This window comes from Plectropomus leopardus, chromosome 17 (genome assembly GCF_008729295.1).
Source record: "Plectropomus leopardus isolate mb chromosome 17, YSFRI_Pleo_2.0, whole genome shotgun sequence".
Lineage (NCBI taxonomy): Eukaryota > Metazoa > Chordata > Actinopteri > Perciformes > Serranidae > Plectropomus > Plectropomus leopardus.
Window position 1 is genome coordinate 17,467,272 of NC_056479.1, and position 11,802 is coordinate 17,479,073.

The 11,802-nt window shown below is 38.2% G+C and overlaps 1 long non-coding RNA gene across 1 annotated transcript; it reads right to left on the reverse strand.

The window, feature by feature from the left end:
- Nucleotides 1–1,888: 1,888 nt before the first annotated feature.
- On the reverse strand, nucleotides 1,889–11,069 carry LOC121956116. The gene is made up of 3 exons (XR_006106670.1): nucleotides 10,997–11,069; nucleotides 10,820–10,904; nucleotides 1,889–1,987 (listed from the first exon to the last, which is right to left on the reverse strand). It is a non-coding gene; the product is annotated as an uncharacterized LOC121956116 (long non-coding RNA).
- Between the last annotated feature and the right edge of the window lie 733 nt (nucleotides 11,070–11,802).

An 11,802-nucleotide genomic window follows, 5' to 3' on the forward strand; every position in this document is an offset into this window, starting at 1 on the left:
CAAAATCTGACATTTTTCGACATACTATATACTACGGCGTTATTGGCCATTTTTATGACATGCTTAATTATAATGGTTTTTGGCCTTTTTTTCGACATAATATAGTGTGACATGAATCTACAAGCTATATTTTTTTTCAACATGCTATATTTCGCCCCTCCTTAGTTACCACCTTATCATGGTGGAGGGGTTTGGGTGTCCCAATGATCCTCGGAGCTCAGATGTCAGGGGCTTTATGCACCTGTTGGGGTNCAAAATCTGACATTTTTCGACATACTATATACTACGGCGTTATTGGCCATTTTTATGACATGCTTAATTATAATGGTTTTTGGCCTTTTTTTCGACATAATATAGTGTGACATGAATCTACAAGCTATATTTGTTTTCAACATGCTATATTTCGCCCCTCCTTAGTTACCACCTTATCATGGTGGAGGGGTTTGCATGTCCCAATGATCCTCGGAGCTCAGATGTCAGGGGCTTTATGCACCTGGTGGGGTCTCCCATGGCAAATAGGTCCTAGGGGAGGGACCAAATAAAGGTAGCTCACCAGACCCCTTATGACATGACTGAAAATGACATATTTAAGCTTGTAGAGACACGTTATTGTATAGCAATGTCAAACAGAAGGCCAAAAAATTTAATTATATAACATATTGAAAAAATTCCAAAAAATAACATATTATAACATATCGAAAAATGTCAAAATTGCTATATATCGAAAAAATTGCTGAAAATGACATAGTATAGGTGGTAGAGACACATCGTAGTACAGCAATGTTGAACAGATGGCCAAAGAACGTCATCATATAGCATGTCGAAAAAAAACGAAAACGACTTAGTATAGTTGAAAATGTATGTTGAAAAATGTCAATCTTTGACATGTCGAAAAAATGACAGAAAATGTGATAGTATAGTATGTCGTTCCAAATATGCAAAAAAAAAAGTCATACAAAGTATGTTGACCAAAATTTGTCAGAAAGTCATATTATAGTATGTCGTCCAAAATATAACAAAAATGTCATGGTACTCAGCAAAAAGTCCAGTGTTGAATTAACTCCTACAGAGTTAACACTTTTGAAACAATTAAACATTATCCCTATAACAGAGTTCCTTTTTTTAACTCTTTTTTTTAACTTAGATGTATAACACTGCCCTGAGTTATATTTTGTACTATTTGAGCGGTATTAGTTAGTCACTCCCTAAAGTGTCCAGATCTTCACTAAAAAAATGTTATAATTATTTAACAAATTACAGAAGAATTAATTCCAACAAATTAAAATAATTTTCCAAATTAGCATATAGTTTCACTTTTCAAACTTAGTCATTTTTACAGATGATTAAAAAAAATGAATTACTGTACTCACTTTTATCTGAAACATTGTATGAGCTTTGCCATGGGATGAGATACTTTTCCATGGTGATGCAGAAGTCTTGCTCTTGTGACATCCAGCAGTGAGGTGGTCTGTGCTGCCAACCAGGCTGGTTGTAGAGAAGCTTCTCCAAACTGCAGCATGACTAGAGTTGAGATAAGGAAACTCATATTAGACACAAGCAATATGCAGTAAGAGAAAACTAGATTCAAGTGATAACTCAAACATCTTCTGACCAGCCAGTGCAAGATGGGGATGCTGATCCTCCTATGGACTGTTTTCAGATGCCAAGAAATGTATCCTGTGCTGCTTGCATCATAGAAGATGACAGCATCATAGACGTGTTCCTGAAATTAAATAAATAAATGCCTCATCGTATTTAAATCATAAGAAATTTAAGAGAATATTCAAATATCAATGTTATGCACATAGCATCAGGTCACAACATGTTAGTAGGACATGAAAGGATTATACCAACAATGATTATAAAAATATGACTTACACAGCCTTCTTTGGTATATGGATCCTTAAGGGAGGGGAACAGCACCACTATCTCTGGAGCATAGTCTTTTCTTCTGTTTGCCACTCAACCACTAGCTCCAGTCTAAAACCTTAAAAAAGAAAACAAGAGTAAAAGACATTAAGCTTTATTTTTCATTGAACAGTTGGAAACTGAAGGTTAGCTAGCTACCATAGACTTCAAGCTAACATCAGCTAGTAACCTGGAGAAAACCTGCTGTTTATTCATGGCAAAAAACAAGGCTTTGTAAAGCAGACGATCTCTAGATGTTACAATGTTCACATTGCTGTGTATGTTGCAGTGTATACAGAAATGTCATATTTTCGTATGTCGTCCAAAATTTGCCAAAAAAGTCATAGTATACTATCTTGTCAAAAATAAAAATAAAATGTCTTAGAATAATATGTAAAAGTCATGAGGCTTGGGCAGATAGTCCAAGGCCGGGCAGGAGGGTGTCCCCTCCAGAGACGGGGCTGGAGTGCAAAGGCGTGTTTTTCCCCGGAGACGGGGCCGGAGGGCGAAGGCACGTCTCCTTCGGAGAAAGAGCTGAGGTCGAAGGCGCATCCCCTCCAAGGGCAGGGCAGCTGGTCTAGTGCTGAGCTAACAACATCCTACAGAAGGTACAGAAAAGAACATGGGGAGGAGCTCCGGCCAGGCGGGAAACAGTTCAAGGGGCACGGGGAAAGGCTTTAGTCAACCTAAAAACAGTCTCAAAGTGACTAGGAGTGGCGTCAACCGCACACAGCAGCTCTGGGAGGCGCTCTAGCCAAACCAGGAACAGGAGCAGACGAGGCGTCGTCAGAGGCCAAGCCGAAAGTAGACAAGGCGTTGTTGGAGGCCGAGTCGGAAGCAGACGAAGCCATGCCGGAGCAGAAGAGGCGTCGTCGGAAGCCAACCCAGAGGCTGCAGAGCTGGGCGGCGTGAAGACCCCCGTGGAGCTGGGCGGTTAAGCCACACAACGTCTGCGAAACCTCTTCCTTCTCAGAAGTTCTGGAGCGCTGGGCAACAGAGGTTGTTGAGGCTGACCAGACCTCCGCTTATTTGTAGGAGCTTTGGCCCCAAGAATCCTCACTGGGATGCTCAGACGAGTCCCGAGGAACCAGGACTGGTCAATGTTCCTTAGATCCATAACAGACAGGTTACTCACTGGCACATGAGCTGAGGGGACGCTGGCAGTCCTTGTGCAGACTGGCTGCAGGCCCAGAAACCCCAATCTTACAGTCCAAGTGGCAGGCTGGGTGCTAGTGCTACCATCACTGTGCCATTATATATTGACAAAATGGTATTTTCAATCAATGTGCACAAAAAGATGCTCTCACAAATTTCAATAGTTCCAGTCAGGCAAGACACAAGATCTTGTATCTTGGGTACCACTTTCCCAAATTCCTCAAAGTCAAAATAATGTCTGCTGACCATGTTGGTCATTTCATACCGTCAGATTTTGCGTTGATATAGGACCCAAATGCAAACGCAGAAGCAGGTATGAAAAAGTTAACAAAAAGCAAGCTTTAATTCAGCTGATGGTGAACCAGAAACGTTATCCACAAGAACTACAAATAAAATCAGAGAAACCAAAGTCCATAATCACTAAACGTTTCGAAATGCAATAACCCAAAGCAACCGTTGAACTCACAAACTAAAAGACAAAAGAAACAAACCATTACCAATAGGAATCCACATGAGAACAGGAAAAACACGGTGAACGGAAAAAGAGAAGAAACAGTGACTGAACACAGGGGATACACCGACGACGATCTGACGAAGACACGGGGAAGCACAAGAAGCAAATGAGTGACAAGACACAGGTGAGTTAACAAGACACAGGTCAGGCACATGAGGGAGGGGCCAGTTATCAAAGCAGAGGGAAAACTGAACAAAGGGAAGTAAACATAGTACGGACACAAGAGGAAACACTGCAGATACAACAGGACCCTTCAAAATAAAACAGGAAATGCAAACTACAGAACTAATCAAAACTAGGGCAGATTAAGGACACATACTATAGTATGAGTTTTTTGTAATATTTGACTTTTTGGTTTAAATCAATCAATCAGAATCATCAAATGTTTATATACTAAAAAAAATACTAACTACGAAGGTTAAAGTAATGTTTTAAAGTCTGAAGAGTTACAAATGTATATGGATTTTTCACAATATGTTGGATGATATACTGTACTATGACTTTTCTTGTCTTGTTTTGAATGACATACTACACCATTACTTTTTTGTCACATTTACATGTCACATGTACTATACTATGAAGTTTTTTTTTTCATATTTTCAACAAAATATTTTACTCTGATTTTTTTGTCATATTTTGGACAGCATAGTATACTATAAATTTTTTTTTTACAACATTTTGGACAAAATACTCTTCAGAAAAGAAGAAAGACATACTGTCGATGGCAAGCAGCAAAACATGAACAAGTCAGCGCAGCCACCAGGTCTGAAAAACTTCCGATTAAACATTAAAGAAAATATTCACATGACTGTGCACAAAGTTGTAGAAACAGTTCCCACAGATATCACTGTGGAACAGCCATTGGTTTTTGCATGTTTAAACTGGACATCACGCAAAGTGGTGACATTCACTCGACAGGTGGATGTTCATAGAGCATGTCTGGAGACAGGTACGGCCATCCTGGAATGTGTCTCTTTGATCCCTGGATTATGGCTCATCTGCTCTTGTCTGAAATAAGCCCCTCACATCCTATTGATGTACCTGTCTGTCATTAAATGCAGATCATATCACCTGCATGTATCCACAACTAGGATCTAATAATATGTAATATTATACCAACAAAAATTAGTAAAAGCTTTACGTAGAAATAATTTTTTCATGCAAACAAAAATGACAAAATATTCCTTTTTGTAATTGAAAAAAAGCAGTTTGTTAATTTGTGTCACATCAAAAACAAACAAAAACACTTCAATAGCACCCAAATAGAATGACGTCCTAAAGTTGCAGAAGAGCTTAAAGTGTTTTTTGCCACCATATGAATCAAACCAAAATGACATTTAAAAAGAAAACAGCATAGCAATTTTTACACTCCCCTAAACCAATAAAAAAAATATAACAATCATGTACCCGCACAGTAGAATAACTAACATTTAAACAATTATGAAGTGTCAAACTGTTGTAGCACCAGTTTGATCATAAAGAAAAAAAAACATGCAACTAATTACCAGCATCAAAGGGTTACAACAATTTTACAAGTACCATTTACAAGAATATTGCTACAGTTAAGTGAGCGTCCTGTAACAAGGTTGAGCAATCAGTAATTTTTATGAGGCGCATTCCTTTGGAGAAGGAATGCAAACCAAGTGACCTCAAAAAGAAGAGCTGTGATGACTGTGGGCTGAACTGTGTACTGAAGTAACCCATCAGCTCTTTAATCGCCTCCATCTATTGGCTCTGCTTCACTGGCCCCTCCTGTGAGACCATGCTGTCATAACTGCTCCTTTTACTTCATTTTGCTGCAGTAGCAATGACCCTGTTGATCAACAGAGAGGAGTGTGCTGATACTGCATGGTGGAACGCAGCTGTAATAACTCTAGCTAGACCAATAAAAGCTCTATTATTTTTAAGATTAAGTTAAAAAATGACGTGAAAATCAAAGTGAGAACAGTTTCCCTTACGGTTCATTTGTGACTGCACCTTGCATTCTCTGCATGTTGGAAACATACTATATTCCTGTCTGACACCGTAATGGTGCTCCATCAATCAACCTTTGGTGCACATGTTCTGACTAACAGAGCTCCCTCACATGAACTTCAGACAGCTTTTGGTCTCCACCGCCTCTGACGAAATGGCTCTTGCATTCCTTGAGAGGGTGAGTCAGATAAAGAAACAGTATGGAAGCACACTTCTGTTCAGGCACTCTGTCAAGGGACTCTCTTCCACTTATACAGTGAATGAGTTTTGTTCTGATTAAGACATGGAGCCATGTCACTTCCAAAATAAGTACTGTCAAATGTCCTGATTTCAGCAGCTCTAGGGACTTTGCATTACAGATTCTTTATCCGGTTAGGGCAAGTTGTCATTGTTTAATTCACTATAAAATAAACACTAAAAAGGAATTACTGTGCCATTTTAAAAGTTTACCGAGTAATTATTTTCCCTGCTATCATGTCTAATGTCAGTCAGTAGGAATACATGTTGATTTAGGAAGTCCATGAATTGACTTTCCTGCTGAGCAACTCACAGCTTTCTCCACATTTGGTGCCAACACAAGTTGTGTTTTCCTTTCAGTAAAATTAACATGTCAGCACGAGGGGCGAAGCCATTCATCTACTCTGTTAGGTAAGCCACTTGAAGAAAATAATTCACGATATAATGTTTGTAAATGTGTAACTTAAGGCAAAGTTAATAACATGTAATGCAAGACGAAAAAGGTTTAGTCGTAACGATTATGAATGATGTCACAATTCGAAGTTCGTTTGGATTCATTTAGAAAACAAATGAGCTACAAAATAAATGTTTATTAAACACCAGTGAACCTACAGAGAGTTCAGTGAATGATATATCCTTCACCACCAACACAAAGTGTACCTTCCTCGGCCTCACCACAGCTCTTAGACAATAATTACAGCCCTTTCATGTTTCATGTGTTTTACATTTCCTCTTTCGGATGACAGTGCAATGAGGCATTCCTCCACAATTCCCACAAAGTTTATCCAAGTGTGGTTTGGAGGCTAAACCTATTATCTGGGTATCTGCTGATCAGACAATAGAAAAACTTGCCAGTGCTTGCCATAAAGACAGGCAGCAAATGTGTGACAAACACATGCATTTAACACTGAATTCATAGTCATTGTAGAAAAATAAACAATGGTAAGTCAAATATTTGCCATTCTCCGCTGATAGGCTGCTGATTCACTGTGAGTCTCATGACTCGGTTGGCCATGTATGCAGGTTAATGTCTCAGCACTGTAACATCAACAGAATCAGCCTTTGATTCAGCCGTTGCCTTAACTGGGACTTACAGTCTGACCCGGCGTTTAGTTACAAAGTGGGTCTGCTGAGGATATACTGTGGCTTCCTTTGTGGCAACACTCTCATTTGGCACCATGTTTAAGGGAAAATATAAAATTTACCATGTATTTTTACCCAGCACACATTTAATCCGTTGGCAGTTTCCTGCCGCAAATCCTTCCCGTCACACATCACACATCATGTTAAAAAAATAGCTAATTTCCCCATAGGCTGGTTCTTGCATTTACACTGCATGTGACTCAATAGGCATACTATTACACACACGCTATAATTAAACCTGCGTTATGAATGTACCCACCCTTCCACATACCTTTGTCTGTACAGTAAGTGGGTGCAATTAGATCTCTCACCTTTAAACTCTGATTAGAAGGGAAAGCACCTTTCATTGACTCCGAATTTTTTTAATCTATTCTGTGTATTTTCGTTTGTTTGCTAAACAGAACAATTAATACATTTTAAAAGCATTCAAACAAGGGGGCTGGATGTCTGCCTTACCTCTTTCTCTTCTACAAACTGCAAAAAAACCCAAAAACTATAGAACTATTTTGGATGTAATTTATGGTTATCCTTGTTTTTTTAAATAAACATGAGTATATACACATATATACAGTATAATAATATAAGCAAATAAAAAACTTTGTTTTGCAGTATGAGATGGGACATGTGCAAGACTGCACACACAGACACACGGTTATCGAATGTTCAACCGTTTCCTCTCTGATGTTCATCCCCCAGACAGTAGTGCAGCGGGCAGAAGGCCAAAAATCTCAGACATAGACAGTATTAGGCTGCTGTCTGAGCTAATACTCAGACGCTACACCCTCTAGACCACGAGTGATTCATTATTAGGCTGTCTGACAGACCTTTTTGTATAGGGAGCATCTTTTTACATAACCGACGCACAAAATTACAATTAACCAGGCCAGAATGAGACTTTTTAGCAAATATTACATTTTTATAGCACAGAGGTCTACTGCTTGTAAAGGAACTTCTTTTCCATTTTTTTTTTCATGCAAAACAAAATAAATACTTTTTGAAAAGAGTATGACACAATGTAATTATTCCGACCTCTAGATGCTGTAACAGTGGCTGTCACTGCGAGAAGAATCCTGGCCTGACAGACGTCAGCACACGCAGTATCTGAAGTATTGCTGCGCAATCTAATCAGTGCAGACAGGGCTGTGCAACAGTGCATGCTCAATAGTAAAAAGGGAGGAAAGAAACTGTACAGAACAGAAACTGGTAGAAACAATAAGAATTTTGAGTTATTTGCTAACAAAAACAAAAAGGGGATATCATTATTTATCTTGAAATAATTATGGGAATACTTCGATGTAAGAGGAAAATATTTGAAAAAAAAAAAAGTCTCTGTTATATTACTCAGGAAGTCTTCACCTCATTGTGCTAATTATTGTACTTTTCATGCAAATTAAACTACCTGTCAAAACCGAGTATGGTCACAGGCATATTTTATAATTAGGGTCAAAGGTCAGATAAAACTTATACTGTTCTGCTGCTTTGTCGTGTTCTTTTTTTTTTCAGAGGGAAATCTCTCGGTCTGACCCTAAAATGCAACTACTTCCCATTTCCCCCCTCACACCCAACACAAACTCCCACTCATTTGACCTCTGACAACTGGGGCCCCTGTGCCACAGCCTATTGATTCCTTGGCATTGAACTTGAATCTTGGGGCCACAGAGACTACAATCAAAGAGGCATTGTCTCTCTCGAAGACAGATTGCAGACCAAACAATACTTGTTCACTTTCCCTCATTTCTCCATTCAAAGAATGAACCACTTATCCTCAGCTGTCCTGCACTTTTTGACCATTCAGTTCATGTGGAATGCATGCATTTCCTGTGTATAGAAGATGTCCTATTTACTCTGACGGATCACCGGATGATAACAATCTTCATACGCCCCTTGGTGTAACCCGACCAGTGTCGGTGGCAGGAAGTCAGAGAGGTCCCTCAAATCTACTTACAAACAATAAAGCAAGAAATCACAGCCTCTGACGTCTATATAATAGCATAACATTAAATGTAGTTTACATCAAGATTTTTATATTTTGTGTATTTAAATATAAATTTTGGTATTTTTGAATATAGACTGTATTTTGTCATGCTTTTCCATCTAAGTAGGAGACAACAGTTGTTTTTTTTAAATTGGTCCTTTATTGAACCAGAGCACTGCAGGTGGCAAGGGCAAAACAGGCTGCAATGTAACATGAATGGGTTTTGTGCACCATCGATTTGCATTTACTGTAAGTGCGTGCTTTTGCCACTGACAGGCTTAGATAATTATAAAAGTTAAGTGTCTGACAGCATTATGGAAAGGACCCTGTCGAGTAAGACCTTTTTTTGTTAAAATTTTATTTTTATAAAGAGTAAGATCCTTTCTATTTAACTAAAACGATGTTTGTTTTTTCACCTACTATGCATAAATGGAGTTGGCACGGTTGTAATTTTGTTATGCTCGCATGATAATAAATAAGTTCTTGAATCTTAATCACCAACTCCTTTTTGGTTTAAATAAACCTGTAATTCATGCATTTAAATGGGAAAGTATGCTGGCTCTATTCACGATAATACTACCATGAATTTAAATGGAATCTGGTGGATTGGCTAAAAGCGATTTCGGGGCTGTTTCTTTTTAAACAAAAAGAATCTTAATCTTAAACAAAAAAGGTATTTTTTTTTAGGGATCCTTTCCGTGATTTTGTCAGACGCTTAGAATAATAATTTCAGCCTGTCACTGGCGAAAACAAGGACTTTTAGTGGAGTATACTTTGACAGCGCACAAATGCTCTGAGTGGTTACACTGCAGCCTCTTTCACTGCTGCCAGTTGCACCTTTCTCGCACAATAGTGGACTAGTGTCAAAAATTGTTGTCTGCATTAATCACTTAGAAAAACACAGAAAAATAGAGTACAGGTTGAAAAATACTGCAGTTGCACTTAAACTTGAAAGAACAGCAATTTATAATGCTGCTTTGTATTTGTCCCTAACACCACACTGTCTAAATTGTCAACAACTCACTGACTGCTTCTAATTACAATTAGATGTCACTGTCATCACCCCTAGTAGCAATGTGGCATTTACTGTATATTAAGTGGACATGGCATAATTGCACACTTAATTTTTCAGCATAATTACCGGAAAAAGTCTTAATGATTCCAGTGGAACAACAGTATGAGAATATATGGTTTACTTTACCTCAAGCTGAAGTGAATTAGAAAAACATTCACTGACTTCTGCTGGTGTAAACATGAGGCATCTGAGTTTCATTACAATAAAGAAACTAAATAAACAGTAGCCTGAAGAACACTGGTGGATGCATGCTTCATTAAAGAGCAATGTTGCTGTAAGTGGCTAATTAACATGGGGCACTTTTGGAACTGTAAATATACAAATTAATGAATATGCTCCCTGATTGGTGTGAGAGTGGACCCACAAATCACTCTGTGCAAATACTGTAGTGAGGTCTTGCACTGAAAAGGACTATGAAAATAACTTCAAGTAAAACCCTTTACTATTTGAAATAGAACCAAATCTATTTGTGCACCATTCAGACCACAAATATGTAGTTAATGTAGTTAAATATCTTGGTTGAATGAATACAAAATACTAGAAACATTTAGTAAAAAAGATATCAGTTTTTTGACACTAAGCTAATATTGTTTCAATTTTCTTCTGCTCATGCTCCACTCCCTTGACCTTGCATACGCTCACAGTAGAAAATGCTACTTTTTAATGTCTCCAGATACCAGCCAAAAAGCATCTGAAAAATGATAAGTCGTTTATGATAATTAAAACTCTCACAATGTGTGCTCTCACACCACTTAATAAACATTTTTTGGGATGCATGAACAATGCCATAACAGTAAAGCAAGTGATTTCTGATAAATAGGGAATTGATAAATCTGACCTCTGGAAGTCTGCAAGGCAGCTGTCAAAACCCTGTTAGTAGGGAGACTGTGCACAGGGGAGACTGGTTAAACTGGAGGAAACTCCTAAAAAAAGAGAGAGAACACATTGTTAGTCATTATTTTCATGAGTTTTAACCCAGTGGACAGAACAACCGAGAACTCATCAACTTCCTTACCTTGCATGGCAGCTGGATTCATGTGATATCATGAGATCACGTGAGAATGTGTACCGGGAAGACTGGTTAAACTTGAGGAAACTCCTGAGAAAGACATCCTGTTGAGAGAGCACAGTGTCAGTCATTTTGCTTACATGAATTTCACACCAATGGACAGAACTACTGAAAACTCTCAAACTTCCTTAGCTTTCACAGGGGCTTGATTCTTGTGACAACATGCGATCACACGTGTTGGTATGTTGATGTTTTTTTTCATCTGTTTGTATTGTCTATTGTAATGTAATGTTTTTTTTTGTTAATCATGTGTGGTAAGTTTTTTTTAGTGTGAGCTATTTGTCCTGTTTGTACCTGCCCAGAGACTGCAGATGTAAACTAGCTCATAGCTAAATCTGGCATGAATCATCTATTCTCTTCGAGATTAATGTTTTTTATGCATGGTCCTTGTTTAAATAAAGATGTGAAAAAACAAACAATAAAAAAAACAAGAATCACAGGATCACAATATTACACAAAAATTTATTTGACAGGCACCAAGAAATGTTTTTTTTGGCTCTAACCACCATTGGTTGTGACCAGAAATAATAATCAAAAAAAAGCTCATGGCAGCTAGGGGCATGGTTTAGGTGTTTCGGATCGACAAGCAACAGTTCGCCCAAAACAACAATGGCGGCCCCTAAAGAGGCTTATATAGAAGTATCAGTCAGGACTGGAGATTATTTCTTCAAAGAAAAATAATCATAATAATGGGAAAGATGTTTTTTCTGGTCTTTAAACTGGCCCGTGATAGACAGATGTTCATCCAATCA